The following is a 19,685-nucleotide window of genomic DNA, read 5'->3' as shown; positions in this document are numbered from 1 at the left end:
TTTGATACTTTCCTCTGGCGTGCAATCAGCCAATCAGTTAGGCTAAGCGATTCTGCCTAGACCGTCAGAGTGCAGGTGTCTTGACAATGCCAGGGAAATCGGTTCCTGAGAGAAAGAAACCCAGGTGAATGGGTTCTGCTGTTCGTTGTCAGTGACGAAGTTCAAGGGGCATTGATGGAAAAAGGTGAGCAGTGACTGTTTACTGCTCTTTCCAGCAAATCTGCAAAAATAAGACATTAAAGATTAAGGGATTTTTTGGGTGCCTGGGTGGCTCAGTCGGTTAAGCGACTGCCTTCGGCTCAGGTCATGATCCTGGAGTCCCAGGATCGAGTCCCACATCGGGCTCCCTGCTCAGCAGGGGGTCTGCTTCTCCCTCTCCCGCTCTTCCTGCTTGTGTTCCCTCTCTCGCTGTGTCTCTCTCTGTCAAATAAATAAATAAAATCTTAAAAAAAAAAAAAGATTAAGGGATTTTTTTTTTAAGATTCTATTTATTTATTTGAGAGAGAGAATGAGAGAGAGAGAGCTCATGAGAGGGGGGAGGGTCAGAGGGAGAAGCAGACTCCCCGCTGAGCAGGGAGCCCGATGCGGGACTCGATCCTGGGACTCCAGGATCATGACCTGTGCTGAAGGCAGTCGCTTAACCAATGAGCCCCCCAGGCGCCCAAGATTAAGGGATCTTTGTAGCCTACTATTGAACCTCTTGCTTCTGAATCTTAAAACACAGAAATGGGTTTTAAAACTGCATGTGTTTGACCCACGGAGAACTCCAAAAAAGACACTTGGTGGGGGTGGGGGGGGGAGAAGAAAATTCCTTTTCAGGAGAGTCCCAAGATTTCTTCATCATATTTCAGCATCAGTGTTTTTATCATCTCAAACGTATTTAGAAGTACAGAAACTTCCTTTCTCCTCCCTTAAAATGCCTTCATTCCCCTACTCCCATTCTCCCACCCTGATGGGTCCGCATAAAACCTCCTTTGTGAGCCCAGGAGTGTAAAAGCTCCTCCGGAAAGAAATTGAGAGAAGGAGGGCAGACTTGGTTATTGAAGTTTTATTCAAATGCTGCCTTTTGAGAGTGCCATAAAGAATACGGGACAAGGGGGATTTATTTGAGGACTCAAGGAATTCATAGCAGATGTCGATGGTTTAGGGGTTGAGAATAGGAATGAATTGCTATTTGCAGAGACATTTATGTTTCTTGGGATATGAAATCTTCTTCTCAAAATATGCATTTCACCTTCATTATACTGGCAATTTGGGAGGCCCTTTCCTGGATGTTGACTGAGCCCTAGTAGGCCAAGGAGAAGAGGTCATTGCGTCAGCCGTGCTCTTGATGGAAGAGCCATGGGAAACCATTTTCTTATAGTTATTTAGTTAATTTTAGCCAACAAATATTTTATGACTCGAAAGTAGCGGTCAGCTGAAAGAGGGAATATATGTTCAATTTTTACTCTTCCTTCCTTAACACCACCGGCTCTGTGATCCCCACGTGGCTTCGGCAAGGCTAGTCTTGGTATTTGGTCCTGGTCAGGGGGAAGCGGATTATCTTCCAAGTTCTCTCTCTCTCTCTCTCTGAAAAAAAGAGAGGCCAGACAGCACAGGGGATTGCAACATGGCCTCCCTCCATGTGTGGCTTCTCCACATCACTTTTCCTGGTCCCCCCCCTTCCTCCACGTCTCTGAGGCCCACGTGACCTATTCTAGGATTTACTAGAAATAACATCTCACTGATCTGTCACCACCAGGCTCTCTCACCTCCACACCTGCTCGCTTCATTTCTTTTTTTTTTTTTTAAAGATTTTATTTATTTATTTGAGAGAGAGAATGAGATAGAGAGCACATGAGAGGGGGGAGGGTCAGAGGGAGAAGCAGACTCCCTGCCGAGCAGGGAGCCCGATGCGGGACTCGATCCTGGGACTCCAGGATCATGACCTGAGCCGAAGGCAGTCGCTTAACCAACTGAGCCACCCAGGCGCCCCTGCTCGCTTCATTTCTGATTGTCACCTGCTTGCTAGAAAGCTCCAGGGGTTTTCCCCTCGCTTACAAAGTTTGGCAAAGAATAGCTCCAGTTCTCCTTTGTTCATGTCCCATAACCTTTGATCATGTACACCATATCCTTCCAGGCGCTTGGCTATTCTGAATATCAGCCTCACTCCTCTGAAGTGGGCCTTTGCACCTATAATTTTCAGGGTCACCACGTGTACCGTGGTGGTTAAGAAGCCAAGGACTGCATTCCTCTCGGTTTCTGGTTCCACTAGTTGGTTTTGTGATGGTGGACAAGTTATTCATCTCTCGTGTCTTAATGTCTCTAAGGATAAAAGGGTGCCTACTTCAAGAGTTACAGGTATTGATAACTAGAAAGTGTTTAAATTTCTACCTGGCACAGAGATTTATCAGCCTTATCAGTTATTAGCTGTTGTTTTATGACATACTTGAGCCTCCAAAGAACTGGCATCTCCTCAGTAGGTGTCTTACTACTGACTAAAACTGGGATTGTACTGAATTAAAATTGTAGTGCCTTAGCAAATTTTCTGCAGATTATGGCTATATGGACTCTAAAAATCCATTCTAGAGCAGCCTTATGATCCAACTCTGCCAAGTATGATAGGATCAAAGAACGTTACAAATGGAAAACCCTGTTCTATCATTTCCTGCCTTTTTAGAGTTGTTTCATACTTCTGTGGTAATAGTCTCATCATTCTCTTCAGGTGTTAAAAAAATCATTTTGTCATTCTTGTATAGGATATGCACATGTGAATATGATAAGCATGTGATTTTTAAATTAAAAAATTATCATTAAAACCTGTATTATGCAATTAATGCAATTTCCTGTATTTAACACATTTTTTAATTTTTTTCCTATGTATCAAGTGACACATCCTTTAATTTATTTAAAATTATTTATGCAAGTCAAAACATGATTTGTCATTAAATATTGCATTTGACTTGGGGACCAGTATACATTAAAATGTAAATTGAAATTTAACTATGTTTAATGGCATCAAAAGTGGAGGGGAAAAATTGCCTTTAGGACCTTGCTTGAAATTCTTTTCATTTGCTTGTAGGGGGGAAAAAGGTGCGGTCTCTCTCTCTTTTTTTAATAACTTTCATGTTTTGTTGAAATAAGATTTCTGGCTGCTATTTGCAAGTATTTCCCAGCAAATAACACATTGCACATGAGGATAGTCTTTATTACCAATAAATGAAAAGCCAAATTGGATATAATTGTCACTGTGTTTCTTCTTTTTAAGATTGGTTTTTGAAGTACTAAAGACATCTTAATGTGCTAAATAAGGATTTTGATAGATGAATGTAGCTTATGAATCTGATGACAATTGTCTTGAGGGGACTTTGCAAAATTAGTATCATTTTTATATTATTCATTAAATTATTGTAGTTCAACATCAGAGCTCCTTATGCTTCCTACGTTTAACCGACGATGCATTCAGAATTTAACAATTTCAAAACTGCAACAAGCAAAACCTTCATGGCAATTGAGGCATTCAGCCAAGGGGTGTATTGACTGGAGTGCCTTGACGTGATCATATTAGGTAATCTCTGCAAGAATATCAGGAAGTTCACTGGCATGATGATATCACTTAGACATCATTTGATTTTAAAGGGAAACAGGATAAATACAATTATTTTATTTATTTAACTCGTATTTTGTTTTGTTTTGGGGTTTTTTTTTTGTTTTTTTTTTTAAAGATTTTATTTATTTATTTGACAGAGAGAGAGAGAGAGAGCGAGAGCAGGAACACAAGCAGGGGGAGTGGGAGAGGGAGAAGCAGGCCTCCCGCCGAGCAGGGAGCCCGATGTGGGACTCGATCCCAGGACCTTGGGATCATGACCTGAGCCGAAGGCAGCCGCTTAACGACTGAGCCACCCAGTCGCCCTAACTCGTATTTTTATTGACATGGACCCACGTGGGTTATCAGTTAAATGTGCAGATTCCTAGCTTCCACCCCAGGCCTGTTGGATCAGATTCTTGAGGAGGGACCGAGGAAGCTGTGTTTGTATGAAGTTATCCAGACAATTCTGTGATTAGGTAACCTTGGGACATCCTGCCCAGAGACAGTGCTTCTCAAACTTTAACATGCATGAAAATGGGGATCTTTTTAAAATACAGATGATTCAATTAAAATGACTCAGTAAGTCCGGTCTGAGGTCTGAGATTCTATTATTTGTAAGAGTTCTTAGATGATGCTGCCAGTCAGTCCATGGGCCATACTTTGAGTAGCAAGACCCTAAAAAAAAGACCAAAAAACCTTTATGAGGCACTATTTGGGAAATGTTGATTTAACCCATTTGTCCAACTGCATCCTTTCATGCCTTTATAAGTGATGTTCAGAAGAGTTAGGTTGGCTTGACCGAAGGTCCACCCAGCAGATGGCAGATATCGTGGAGCCAGATATCACACCATTTCACCCCTCCTCCCTGCTCTTGCTACTATGCCATGTTGATTCCTTTCAGATGGAATTGGAGAACCATCATAGAAAGAAAAGTTCACGTGCATTTAAGTGTTTCCTTAAGGAGAGCGGTGATTGCTTTTCCATTCTGTTTCTGAGTAAATTCTTCCTCGTGGTAAAGTTATTGCATTTATTGAATATATGTCAGTGCATATAAGTTGTGTGTATTATACACACACACACACACACACACACATATGAAGCCACAACATGTTGCTGCCTTCGCCTCGAGAAAACAGTATGGGCTTTGTTTTAGTAGCCAAAGTGCCTGTCATCTTAAACTATTGTATTTTCCTTAATAATTCCACACTGTGTCAGGGAGATGTTGGCCTCCTTCCAAACGCCCGGGGCTGCAAATAGCTGAGGCCCTGTTTCAAAAGTGATCTTCTAAAGGTAAAAATAAATAAATAAAGCCACACCCCACGCCACTCCCACCAGGTTGGCAGAAGCCCGTCTCCAGGGAGGGACTCCCATGGGCCTTCTCTCGTTTGTCTGATTCAATCCAGCTGGAGGTAGCCGGGCCGCTGCGGTATCTGTTACTTCTGCTGCTGGACCGTTGTCAAAACTAGGAATATTCAATTATTCCTAGTTGTTTACTTTCATGTGTGAACATTTGGCTGCTTAGCTATTGCTTTTCTTGCCCGCTTTTCTCCCTCTTCTTCATCGGCTTACCAGATGTTCTGCCAGTATCATTAACCCTTGGTTGGCCAATTGATGCTTGAGACGTGGGCCTTTTCTCGACTAGAAGAGCTGGGGCTGGAAAGAGGGGAAGCCGGTGTCTGTTGAGTCACATAGCAAGCTGCCCCCCTGGAATGAAACACAGCAGGAAACCACTGTTTTGTTGATTTTTAAAAAAAAAAAAAAAAGATCTATAAAATATACATCCTGAATATAATTTAAATAGGCTGCTTCTAAAATATCTGTGTCGTTGTGCCAAGAATGAGTGGAGAGTTTAAAGGAAAACCTCATTTAAAAGCTAGGGAACTCTCTACCTAATTTTATAGGCACACAGTAAAAACAGTATTATTTTTATTTGTTTCTTTTTTGGGGGTGGTAGTTTCTTTTTGGAAACTACAGAATAGAGACAGCCAGTTAAACCTCCATTATGGATCTCAGCTCCATGGCGCTGATAATTTCACCTGCTCAAAACTGTCAATGACCCCCCTTCCTGACAGCACATTAGATATAGGAATAAATATAGGCACATCTGCCTGATAGTCACAGGCAGCCTTAACCTACATTTCTAGCCTTATCTCCCACCACAAGTCATGCAAGTGTGCTGAGCTTCCACTAAGTTAGCACAGCTCAGATTCTGGGACATGAGACCCACTTTTCCCCTCTGTGATGTGCTCATATTCTTTCTCCTCCCTGGAGCGTATTTTCAGCCCCACTTTGCACTCCTACCTCTTTCCACCTAATTCCCACATCCAAGGCCCATCTTGTATGCTGTCTCCTTTATGAAACCTAGTTAACAAATCCTTTAATGCTAATTGACCTCAGCACCTGACAAGCCAGCTGAACCATTGACAAAGACGCCCACCCTCCCACCCCACCCCCTCCCCGGGCCCCATAGCATCTCCAGCTTCAAAACTGCTAAGATCTAAATATCCACTTCTGAGTTCTCATAGCAATTTATTTAGTACTTGTCCCATGGTACTTATTATAATTTGCTCAGAATCATAGTTATTTTGAAGTTATTTGGGGATTTATTTCCCTTCTTAGAATGGAACCTGCTTTAAGATTCAACTGTATCACCCTCACTGGCTTGACTTGTGAGCCTACTACGGAGACTGATAGATAACATTCCTGGTATTAGGAATGTTTGTTTTGGTTTGAAAAGGCGACCTCATCAATGCCAGATCTGACTCTATGAAAAGGACATTTGTTAGTAGTTTGTCACGATTGTGCCCTTGTACTAACGGGGCCTCTGGCTTCTTAGCGAACCCATAACTCAGCAGGACATTATTATAAGGATCATATCTGTCCTCCCTGCCTTGTGCATACTCCTAATGATCTTTACTGCCATAAAGAAAGGGTCAAAAGGGATTTGGGAGTAGGTGAATCATTACAACCATACAACTCCATGATATGCGGTGTGTGGCTGAAGGAGGCCAAGGCCACCAGCTCTGCACGCAGTGTCCATTCCTCTCTTTTCAGCACATGGAATTTACTCACAGGTTATGGGAAAAAATTGTTAAGACCACTCAGTACTTGGTAGAAATTGCACAAAAGCTGGAAACCCTCCTTCCCCTCTTCATGGAAGAATGTGGCCAAAGTAAAGAGAAAATATTATTTCACTCTGCCAAAGGCTGATCCTTTCCTTTAGACTGAAATTAATTTACAGTTCACCCTTCAACACCATGGGAATTAGGGTCGCTGACCCCCCTCCGTGCAGTAAGAAAATCCACCTGAGAACTTTTGACTCCCAGTAACTTAGCTGCTAATAGCCTGTTGATTGGAAGCCTTACGGATAACAAAATCGACTGACAAGTATTTTGTATGTTACGTGTATTATATATACACTATATTCTTACAATTGAAGCAAGCTAGGGAAAGGGAAATGTTATTAAGAAAATCAAAAGGAAGAGAAATTACATTTATAGCACTGTACTGTATGTATAGAAAAAATCCACACATAAGTGGACCTGCGCAGTTCAAACCTATGTTGTCCACGGGTCAACTGTATATGAATATGATTGAAGATATGAGAGTCAGGGCCTCCAGACAAAGCTGGACACTGTATGGGAGCATCTAGCCAGGGAAGGGAATAGGGGTTGAAATGCAGCCTGCACCCCACCAGCCAGGATGTGTACCTGGACCATGGTTGCAATCACCTGAAGGCGGGGGCTGGTTTTTCTCGGCACAGAGGTGATTTTTCTCAAGCTGTGTGTTCACGTGTGTCTGATTTACACAAAGGTACCACATAGGCTTGTGGCGGTAGGACTAGGTACATAATTTGCGGGACTGAATGCAAAATGACAGTGTGGGGCCCCTTGTTCAAAAATTAAGAATTTGGGGGCGCCTGGGTGGCTCAGTCAGTTAAGCGACTGCCTTCGGCTCAGGTCATGATCCTGGAGTCCCGGGATCGAGTCCCGCATTGGGCTCCCTGCTCGGCAGGGAGTCTGCTTCTCCCTCTGACCCTCCCCCCTCTCATGTACTCTCTCTCATTCTCTCTCTCTCAGATAAATAAATAAAATCTTTAAAAAAAAAAATTAAGAATTTGAAGCCCATCCACATGGGAGCCTTCAGTCAAGCAGGGGGCCCCGGACCACCTGCTGGCCCCGTGCCCATGAAGCCGGCTGTGAGTGGCAGTAATTGTGATGGTTCAGGAAATCCCTTCATATACGTAATGTTTATATAAAAAGGGAATAATTGGCCTAGAAAGATCAGGGACTCATTCATTCTGATTCCATGCAGAATTGGGGACAGGATTATTCTGCTTTACTCCAAAGCCAGAGGTAGCATCATAGGATCTAAGTTTTCAAATGCATATTTGGGGTCAAGTTGGCAACTAGAAATGTTCGTTGACAAAGCGTTCCTCTTTTGGCCATGTTCTCCTGTAAACTGTGCATAGGCCGCCAAGGGGCACATGTCTGGTGGGGATTCTCTAGAAGGAATTACTGCACTAGGTGAGTAGGTAAAATATACACTAATAGAGGTTTTTATTTTTTTTTCTCTATTTTGACATAATTTCAGACTTCAGAAAAGTTACAGTGTAGTACAAAGAATCCCCCTAAGTCTTTTACTGAGACTCTTGAAATGTTAACATCTTACCACATCTGCATTGGCATTAGCTCTCTGTGTTTATATATGTTTTTGTATATAGACTATTATGGTTTATTTTCTGACATGTTTCAGATTAAACTGCAGACATGATGCCCCCTTTCCCTTAAATACTTCATTGTGTGTGTTTTTAAAGAACAAAGATATTTTCTGACATAACTAGTAGTATAATTATGAAGAATAGTTATAGATAGTACAATTATGAAGAAATTAGCATGGATACAATACTGGCATCTAATCCTGAGACCTTATTCATAGTTCATCAATTGCTCAGTAACATCCTTTTCTAACAATAACAAAAATCATCATGGGTTATATTCAGTTGAAAGGTCACTTTAGCTTTCTTTAATCCAGGTAATTCCTCAGTCTTCCTTTGTCATGCATGACACTGAGTGAAGTGTAAATCTCAGTAATTTTGTATAATATCCCTCATTTTGAACATGTAAAGAGGAGACATCAGCCAACTAGAAAGGACTCCCACTGGCCAAATATGGGACAATTTGAATATCAAAATAATTGGTAATGATGGATGATAACTCAGTACATAACCCAAAAATCCATACTGGTATTTTGAAAAAATGACTGAATGAACATATAAATAAATGGGTGCAAAGGGAGAGCTCTTCCCTTAGAGTTAAGTGGATAAATGAAAATCATTATTTAGCACCATCATAATATTCACTGATTCAGACAAGTATCCCCGATGCTCAAACTAGAGGGTGAATGTTTCAGGAGTAACAGGATATTGATATAATCTCAAAGTATCTCTCCTCAAGATACTTAAGAATTACCAAGGGGAAATGCATAGCTTTTCAGTGAAAAATCCTGCCATCTACCATCTTTATCAAGTGATGGGTGTTGACGTCACCAACAATGGGACCCGTTGGCAGTGTATGTCTCCCGATGTGATGGACAGAGCAGACTGAATCACTTAGTGCTGTTTCTTCCGAAAATGTCTAATCTATATTTAACCATAGGAAAACATTGGACCAAACCTAAATTGAGGAACATTTTACATAAGAGGTCATTTTTAACTTCACATGTCTCTCAAAATGCCAGCCCTGCATGTAACGCTGCAGGGATGTTCTGGGGAGACAAGAAACCTCAGAGTAGACATGCTGCCTCTCTCTGTAGCATCAGGCATACTCCCCTTTTAGGTCAGTCGAATATAAACATGGATTCAAGGAGTAGAAAGCAAAATTTTCTTAAATTGTGTGAAGATGCAACTTGAAACTTTAAGACCATTTCATGCATGTGTCCTATCTTTTTAGGCCCCACCCATCAATGCAGTGCAGATTCATATCTGTTCTCCTCTGCCCGCCTGTAGGGACACTTCGGTAGAAAGTGTGAGAAATACTGAACAATAAGACACGTGATTCTGTGAAAAGAGTAGAATGGTTTGAATGGAATTGATTAAAATGGTGTTACTTTGGCTTTACTTGTGCACAGTTGAGCACACCCACCTGAAAGATGGGCATTATTAGTTAGCAGTACGTTACTTCACAACATGACCTACTGTGGACGTTGAAAAAAAAATTCCCCAAATACTATTCCTTCATGCTGCTTTTTGCCTCCATTATTTGAACAAGAAGAATTTGCAAAAATATGGCCACCACCTTTTTAGCACTATGAGGCTGCTTTTCTTGTGGTAAAAATAAACCTTAAACTTCCTAGAAAATGGCCATTTCTGTAAACACGTCCATGTAGTAGGGAAGAGGATACAGATTTTATTTCATCCCTCGTTTTCTCTACTAAGGAAATCTTCTGATGGATAATGAAAACAGCTGTTAAGCAAAACAAAACTAAAGCTTTATTAATCTATGAGGACCCTGAGCTTTGGCATAGTATTAAATTAGTCTTGTATCCCTCCTCCAGAATAAGGACATTCTAGAAATTTGATAAGTAGCAAAGGAATGCTAACTTAGATGTAGAAGTGTTAGCCATCCTTAGCCGTCCATGAATAATTCTCTACCATGTTCTAGATAGCGCAACCATAAATCAAATTCCATCCCTTCCTGTGAAGAGTTTACAGTCTAGGGAAGAGCTGTGTTTGAAACAAGTATTTTCAATGAGGCATGTTAGTGGTAAGCTCAATGTGTTTTGGGAGGGGCAATTTGTTGCTTCTCAAGATCTTAGATACACTTCCTGAGTTAATATCTGAGCTACTTCCTGAGAAGGGAGGAGGGTTAACAATTTAAAGAACAGGGCAAAAGCACAGAAAGGTGGAACGGTATGTACTACTTGGGAAAACTAAGAGATGCAGCTAGAAGTAGATAGGGTCACATTACGGAGGGTGTTTGAATTCTCTGTTGAGTTTAGACTCACCCAGGATGTGGCCTGGTACCATTGAAGTATCGTAAGCAGGGCAGTGATGTGGCCTTGTTTTCTAAATCCCCTACCCTCCGTTTCCCCAGAGCCAGAGAGATTTAAGGGGAACAAGACCAGAACAGCAGTCCAGGAGTGAAATTCTGTAAATGGTTAAGGGGTGAATGGAGAAAGAGCCACGAAAAAGACCGGGGTTGGGGAGAGAAGGGTTGAAGAGGCCCTGGGAGACCTAAGAGGGGGTGCAGACTTGTATGAAGGAATCAGTGGTCATTAATGTCCATGTGATCCAAAGATGAAGGTAAGAAGTGAGAAGAGTCAGTGAGATGTGATCACCTCAAGGCTCAGTGGATCTGGGCAAAGCAGTGTACTGAGAGGAGTTGTTAGGAGATCATAGTGGATCTAGGAATCCATAGGAGATGAGAAAGCAGAGGTGGTATGAATAGCCTTTTCCAAAAATTTGACCACAGAGAGAAGCTAGAACAATGACTAGAGTTAAACATTTGAGGAATGGATGGTGATTTAATATAAGCATGAAGATTAGAAGGGTTCATGTTCTCAAAGCTTATGGAGAAGGACCAGGAGCAGCAGAAAGCATGAAGGAGAGGTCAGAAGAGCTGGCTTTGCATTCTGGGTTCAGCCAACTAGCTTTGTGCTCCTGTGTAGAGTCCTCCAAACTCGCTGCATGTGAGAGTCACACGAGAGACGCTTCGAGATTAAGATGACTGGAGACCCATGACATCTGAATCCCTGGGGGTTGGGACCCAAGCTTGCTTTTTATGACTTATGCTGTCTTGTCTTCTTCTCAGTACCCACAGTTCTGTTTGCTGTGCAGGTTTCTCCTTCTCTTCCCACCTCTAAGTATTGGGGTGCTCTAGGCCTCCCTCTTGAAACCTCTTCTCTCCTCAAGCCACAGACTCTCCCCAGGTGAAATCTTTCCCTCCATGGCTTCAGGTCCTGTTTGTTGACTGCAGATGACTCTCAGCCCTGACCTTACACCTCATCTCCTGACTTCTTTACTCACTGCCCACCTCGTGTATCTAGGAGGCATCTTTAATGTAATACATGCCAAAGAAAATTCTCTTGGTTTTCACTTCATCAACACTGCTGCAAATCTGTGTTTATTCTCCAATCTTTCCTGCTTCAGTAGTGGCCCCTCAGGTGCTCCTGACAAGACCAAGGCATCATCCTTGACTCCTGTGTTTCTTCCAGCCACGTCCCACCCAGTAGCAGCTTTATCTCCAGAACAACCCTGAATTTGCCCACTTCTCTCCATTGGTACTAACAGTTGTTATTCCTTTACTGTGATGATCGCCTCCCTGCTTTCATTCTTAACATCTTAAAATATATTCTCCACGCTGAAGCCAGAATGCTTTTGCTCCCAAAAAGGTGCACAACTTCTGGCTGGCATGATCTCTTAGATCCTTCTTGTTCTGGCAAGATTGATTTGAAGTAAAGCAAAATGAAGGTTTTTTTTCCTTTCACTTAGTTGCTGTATGGGGCCAAGCAGGAGGCAGGGGTGCTAGATGTTTGGTGGTATATTCCAGTGTTGACATGCTCAAGACACTGGCCACATCCTGTCCTGATTGACCTTCCTGGCCTTGGGGAGACCTGGAGTAGGGGAAGAACCAGAGAATCAGAAAGCTAAAAAGGCAGGTTAAAAAAAATTATTCTTACTGGGGGGTGGCTTTTTCTTTTGGACTCTCTTCCCCCACTTTCTACTCCCTACCCCCCCTCCTCTATCTCAGCAGTACTAGTACTGAATTCTAGTGAGACGGTGGGTATGGAAAGCTTCAGATTACTTTTAGGTCATTTCTTTTGAACCTCATTGCCAGTTCACATCCTTCTAATCTTCTGTGGAGGGCTGTGAGGGCACCGGGAAAGTCAGGAGTGATTCTTCATGTCTTTGTTGTTCTTAAAACTCTCCTCAACCGTGGAGTCTGTTTTGCATCCGAGTGTTCATCAGGATGCTGAGCTGTAGGAGTGCTAGTGCAGCTGGGAGTGGGGGTGAGGCTTAAGGGACACTGGGGATGAGCAGTGTGACCTTTCTTTATACTTCTTCAGAGCTGGGCAGCCCGGTCTAGTCAATGATTCCTGGGACTGCAGTTTTTTTTTTTTTTTTTTTCCTTCCCTCCATCAAAAGCACTTTGGTTTGGTGTGTCCATCTGCATTCATCTAAGACTCAGTGTCCCCATTAGCATAGCAAGTAGGACAGTTGTACTCTTAAACTCATAGGATGTGGAGCTTAGGGGTACATTTTCCCAAGAGCATTCAGTGGAACATGATGTAAAGATACAATATGAGAGTTATTAGCTTTGTTTTAATTTGATTTAGTGCCTTAGAAATAAGGGAGCCAAGGATTTCTATATTTTCACCTAATAACTTTTCCCTAGTGAAGCTTATGAAGATCTGCTATTTAGGTCAAACTTCAGCTGTCCTCTATGAGCCAAGTCAATATAATCGATACACAGAAAGTGCCTTTAATGGAGCTTGGAGTCAAAGCAAACCTCAGAAATCCTTCTACAGGCATGGTTCCTTTGTATGGAGTCCTGCTCATATTCCTTTGTTGAGGGAGGTGGTGTTGATAAGCATAGGTGGCCACGCTGTGTCCCTCCTCGGCCCACTCTCACATCCATCAGACCAAGAATGTATGCCTAGGTTTGCTGCATAGGAGTAAATTCAGTATGAGAGACCCTCTCAAGAAGGATTCACATGATTATGTACTTCTAGATTCTTGCTCTTCTGAGGATGACTTGATCCTGAAAGGGAATCAATCATTCGTTAACCGAGGCAAGACAAAGGGACAGACACTGACAAAGAAGCAGGTTGTGGTGGCCCTGAAACAGGCGAAGACATGAGTGCAAGCAAGAGATACGCAGAGGTCATTAAGACGGTAGAACAAGAGGCACTTGATTAGGAGGAACACAAGTGACAGAGGCCACATCTGTGCTAGGAGGACTATGCAGGCACCCAGTAGACAGAATTACACTGGATCTCTTCATCCCCTTGCTTGGCCGTGTTACGGTCTCTTTAGGACCTGCTTGTGTGTGACACCTGCTCTCTCTTTCAAGTCCAGTTTGTGGTCTTTCTTGCTTTCTGATCAGTCCCAGACTCAAAATGAAGATTCTTGTCCTTCTGATTTTCAATAAATGTTCAATTTTTGATGGACTCTGAGTGAGTTTTGCATCCTTGTCAACCAAAGAGACCAAACGCAATGGAATGTATTGACTTGAGAATAGCTCAATAGAGAGCAGGTTATATTAGTGCTCAAAGCAGTTTGTAAGACTGTGGCTGTTTCTCCCCGCTGTAATGTATCCCGACTGCTGAATGCAGCACCACTGGGGCCTGACAAACTAGGCTACTTAGTGTGCAAGGGGTAGTGACACAGAGGACTGGGTATAAAACGATTTATTGATAACAGCCATTGAACAGCAGAGGGATGGCAGAGCACAGGGCATCTAGCAAAGTCCCAGAGTTATTCCGTGCCCCTGAAAAACAGCCTTGAGGAGTCTCTGAGTGACAGGACCCCCGTAAGCAGCCAAATGCCTTCTTGCCCCAATAAACAGAGCCTGCTCATGGCTTGGCACCAGGGCGGGGCCATGGGGAATGCAGAGAGGCCTGTGCAATTCAACTATGGTCAAAGGTATCCCTCCTTCACTATTGCTGCAAGATTTACTCAGCAGGAGGTAAGCCTACAATAGTCACAGATTTTAGGAAAGAGAAACGTAGATGTGGAATTATGCTTTGGGGCCAGTTGTCCTTTGAGGACACATGGCAAAATCAGAACTAAAAGATCCACAGTGAAGACATGAAAGATAGGAGCAGTCTGGCATCACTATGGATCAGTGGTCAAGAAATGTGCAGAATGCGTAGATCTCAGCAAGGCAGAAGAACTTAAGCCAGGCCGGCAAGGAAGACGTAGAGGAAGGAATTGACCTGACAGGAAGCCTTTTATATGCTTCCTCTGGGAACTGGAGTTAGTAGCTGACTTCTCAGGCCATAACCACCTAAAGGCTAGAGGATTGAGGAAGAACCAAATGGGGGCACCGGGCCTTGACTTTCATTTTCCATCTGTTCTGCATTTGAACCAGCCCTTTTATTCCAACAAATGATCTGTATTTGGCTAAGTTACAAATTCCTTTTATGTATGACAAATGGGGTTGTTGTTCCTTCCGAAAAATTTGGGTGGGAGAGATTCAGAGCTGATTTGCATACCGGTGTCGTTGGACACTAATGGGACATTGTACCATCCTCCTGCAATCTTAACAAATGACTATGACTATGACTATTAAAAAAAAATGACTATGATTTTTCACTGGCTGATTTGGTTTGAATGAGTAAATTATTTTTATTTCATTGCATTAACTGCCAGAACATTGAATGAGCCAATAACTCCCTGGTGTTGCTGAGCCACAAAGAACTATTATTCGGAATTGAATTTTTATTGATTTTCTTGTGCTACAATGACTTTTCTAACATAGTAGCCTGAAAGGAAAATGAGAAAAAGGCCAAGTAGGGCATGGGGTGAGGAAGGGGAGGCTACTGTTTCCCATGGCCTCGCCCCAGATGGACTGCTTATTGGTAGGCGCTGCTGACTCGGGATGATCCTGGTGCTGATTAGATGATTTACAGGTTAGCCAAATACCTGGCTTCATCACCTTGCCCTCCTCTTCCATCCTGCTGCTGTCTTTGCTTCCAGTTGCGTTGAGCCTGGTTGGCATTCTGCTGTGGAGCCGGACAGGGCGGTGGGGTGAAGAAGGAGCTGAGGTAGACGGGGAAATGCTCCACGTTGGTCAGCGCTGCTGCTGTTAACATCGTGTGCGTGTGTGTGCTCATACGCACACGAGGGTAATGAGTAAGTGTTACTTTAACATCATTATAGTACATTTATCTCTTCATGTGTTTGCTTTTTCTAGTTATCTTAACTATTGGAGATCTAGTTGTATCTAAGTTCATAATCATTTGGATGAGTTGAAATGGAAACTCATTCATTGATCCAACAAATACTTATTGAGTGGCTACTTTATACCCTTCTAGGTACTAGAGGCAAGGCAGTGAATACGACAAATGAAAAATTTGTCCTCGTGCACAGATTCCTATGAGTCAAATTTAAAAAGAATATTTTAGAATTCACAAAAGACTGAAAAATATGGTCCTTCTTGCTTCCTTTAATAAACATGATAAGAGTGAAACTTGCTACAATAAAATGAAACAAAATGTCCTTCTTCCCTGGTTTCTGATTCACTTTGATCTACTTTAGAGAATCTTGACAACTCCTAGGAAAGAGTGGCTTTTTTTGGACACTATTTTTTCTGGCTGTAAAAATAATCCATGTTCATTGCAGAAATTTTAGAAAATGCAGAAACAAATGAAGAAGAGAATTGGTACATCCAGGCTCATCCAGCAGCAGATCTTTGACATGTTGAACTGTTTCTCTTTAGGGCTTTTCCTATAACATATATAGTAATCCCACACCAGTTGCTATTTTAAAATTTTAAAACCTTCGATCTTGCTGTGTATGTATGCAGTTTGGTTCAGTTCCCTTCTACAAAATAATGTGAAAATTACTATTTCTCTTCTTTCCAGAGACCATGTTAGCATGATTGTAAGTGAGATCAGAAGGTGGAAATCTATTTATATTCCACCCTCTCAACATATATGAATAGAAGACCAAGTCTAATAAAAGAGTGTCCTTATGTGATGTGATAACTTATGGAAAGAGAGGTAGCAAGGCAGGCATTTTGCAGAGACTTGCAAGAAAGAAACGAGAACATCTACGTGAAAAAAAAAAAGCCAGTAAAAGCCTGATTGAAACAGTAAAAGTGGTACAGTGTGTATTATGTAGGCTGGGTGATTCTCTACCTCTGTTTACCTAGAATTTTCTCTAAGAAACTTTACTGGAATCACTAGATTAAGGTAGGTCCCACTGTGGTAGATCCTTACAGAACTTTCTACTTCTCTATCTCATCATTCATTTATATACATCTTAATTTCTTGTTTAATGTCTGTTCTCTCTGCTAGCATATATGCTGTGGGAGGGTGGGATGGTGTGTGTCGAGTTCAGTAATACACCTCACTGCCAGGCACAGTGTCTGGCCCATGGTCCACAGCATGAGTGGATGAAGGAGGCTATTGCACATACACTGAAAACCTGAAGGCAAATTAGGAGGCCTGCCTACCAAAGCAGGTTTTAATGCAGATGTACCTACTTTTATTTGGAAGTAGATGCATTCTATAAAAACATAATTATTACATTTTGAGGTGGCCAGTTCTCACATACTAAAAAAAATATAAAAGAGACCATTCACTCCATGCTATTTTATCTCATGAGGCAATTTATTCAAATATTTAGTTGCAATTTACAATATTCTTTGAGCTTTTTAACATTTGCATAGTATTCCATTATATGAATGCACCAAAAGATACTATCCATTATTGTATTTTTGAATATTTCGATTGTTAGCAAATGTTCAGCATTATAAGTGATGATTTGAGCAATGTTGCCATGCCACATTTTTCTAGGCAGCTCTCTCATCCTTTTCTTAGAAAATTTTAGAAGGAGATTTCTTGAATTATGTAAATGAACCCTTTTAAATAATAACTTTATTAAGATATAATCCACAATACCTTGCCACCAGTTCATCTATTTAAAGTCTACATTTTAATAGTTTTTAGTGTGTTCTCAGAGCTGTGCAACCATCATCAGAGTCTATTTTAGAATACTACATCACACCAAAAAATAAAACCGTTCCCATTAACCGCCATGTTCCCCCCACCTCCAGCCCGGTCGTCTGCAGTGCTAGGCAATACCTAATCTTTCTGGCTCCCTGGACTTGCCTGTTCTGGACATTTCATATAAATGGAATCCTACAATATGTGGTCTTTGGTGTCTGGCTTCTTTCACTGAGCATATTATTTTCAAGATTCATCCCTGTTATGATATGTACTTCAGTATTTTATTTCTTTTTATTGGCAAATAACATCCCATGGTATGGATATACCACATATTTATTTATTCATTAGAAAGTGAACATATAAATGAACTCGTAAAGTGATTTTGACACATCTTCTAGCTTGCTCTTCATGTTGACCCATTTTCACTTCATCTAGCAGTGTTGACTAGTTTTCCACACTTTTCTTTTTTTTTAATTTATTTGAGAGAGAGAGAGCATGAGCAGGGGGAGGAGCAGAGGGAGAGGGAGAAGCAAACTCACCACGGAGCAGGGAGCCAACCCAACCGGGAGCTCGATCCCAGGACCCTGGGATCATGACCTGAGCTAAAGGCAGACGCTTACCTGACTAAGCCACCCAGGCGCCCCTCCACACTAATTCTGGGGATTAGTACTTAAAGAAACGGACAAAACAAAGCCTGTTTGGAAAAGTAGAGACCTGCTGATGCTTTTTAAATGGGCATTTCTTTAATAATTAGTGCTATTGGGCCTTCTAATTATCTTTATTAGCCATTTATGTCTTTTCTTTTGTAAATTTTGCTTAAATACCCCTTTGCCATATTATTTTAGGGTATTTATCTTTTCTACTTCGTTTCAAAAGTGCCATTTATGTATTAAGGCTGTCAAACCTCGGCCTATAATGCTGCTTGTAATGTTTGAGATTGAAACAATTTAATTTTAACAGTATCTACCAAACATTATCTGCCAAAACAATTATCTGCCAATCATTTCCTTAAGTGTTCTTCCTTTCATTTTGTTTAGAAGCATCTTCCCCATTCTAACACCCAATAAGTATTTTATTACTGCTATGGTTTTACCATATACTAACTTACACTTTTCATTTGAGTGTCTTTGAAAAATGCTCTAAAATTTTATAATTAATATGTATATCTGATTTATGAAAAAGCCAACCCCTTTTAATCATCATGGCTTTATAATAGGATTTAGTCATATTTGTGACCTTTTATTAAGCCATGTTATGTACCCGGCTCTTAAAAGGATTTTGTACATATTAACATTTAATTGTCACAGAAACTCTATGTAATAGAAATTATTGTCCTCATTTTACAGATGAGGGGCCTAAGGCGGAGAGAGCTAAAGATACTTACGGAATCAAGGTTCTATTTGGTGGCAGACCCAGAATTCAAACATACTCAGTCTCTAGCCCCACCTTCTTCCACTGAAGTGTTCGGTCTTCCCTACTGGAGTTCTGGAAGAAATGACCTAGGAGTTTAAATCCTTATCCTTAATTATCATGGATGGTTATGATGTCTTATGCGTTTCTCTTTCCAGAGTTTTTGGATAATTGCATGAATATTCCTTGCTATATTATAAAAAAAAAATTTTTGCCTGGGTGGCTCAGTCGGTTAAGCATCTGCCTTCGGCTCAAGTCATGATCCCAGGGTCCTGGGATCGAGCCCCGCATCGGGTTCCCTGCTCAGCGGGAAGCCTGCTTCTCCCTCTCCCTCTGTCTGCTGGTCCCCCTGCTTGTGCTCTCTCTCTCTGTCAAATAAATAAAATCTTTAAAAAAAAAAAATTTAGATGTAAACATTTTAAGGTGGTTTTTATTGGCCACTGCCAAATTTTTAGAAACCACAACTTCCGAATACTTAATTCATTACTTTGAGCTTCACCTACAAAGGTGATGTTTTCAGGAAGGGTGTGGTTGATTCCAATCCCTCTTGGCCTTGTCATGTCTGAGACGATATAGTTGTTAGTTTGCTCACGTATAATAACTTGTTTGGGAATAAAAAATTAGTGCCCATGCTTTTTTGTCCTCAAAAATAAAAACATAGATATGATTAATTATACTCTAATATATGCTAATATAGGAAAAAGTTTTAGTCATAGCCTGATTTTTGTTTCATAGTTACTTTTTAAAAAAATATTTATGTAGCTGTATTGATATATATCTGACAAATAACATTGTATAACTTACGATTTGTGATGATTTGATGTATTTTTATATTGTGGAATGATTACCACAATAAGGTTAGTTAACATATCCATCACCTCACATAGCTACTGTTTTTTTTTTCTTTTTTGTAGTAAGAACATTTAAAATTTACTCACTCAGTAACTTTCAAGTGTCCAGTATAACATTGTTAACTATATCAGCATCTTGTATGTCAGTTCCCCCTAATTTACTCATCTTGTAACTAGAA

General features: G+C 41.2%; 1 protein-coding gene across 1 annotated transcript in view; it reads left to right on the top strand.

Moving 5' to 3' along the window:
* UNC5D (unc-5 netrin receptor D) overlaps positions 1-19,685 on the top strand; it is a 559,949-nt gene that overhangs the window by 348,182 nt on the left and 192,082 nt on the right. The gene's annotated exons all lie outside the window — the stretch shown is intronic.

The sequence above is a fragment of the Mirounga leonina genome, unplaced genomic scaffold (assembly GCF_011800145.1).
Source record: "Mirounga leonina isolate KUSES-001 unplaced genomic scaffold, KU_Mleo_1.0 Mir_128, whole genome shotgun sequence".
Classification (NCBI taxonomy): domain Eukaryota; kingdom Metazoa; phylum Chordata; class Mammalia; order Carnivora; family Phocidae; genus Mirounga; species Mirounga leonina.
This window is presented reverse-complemented; position numbering and strand designations above follow the sequence as displayed.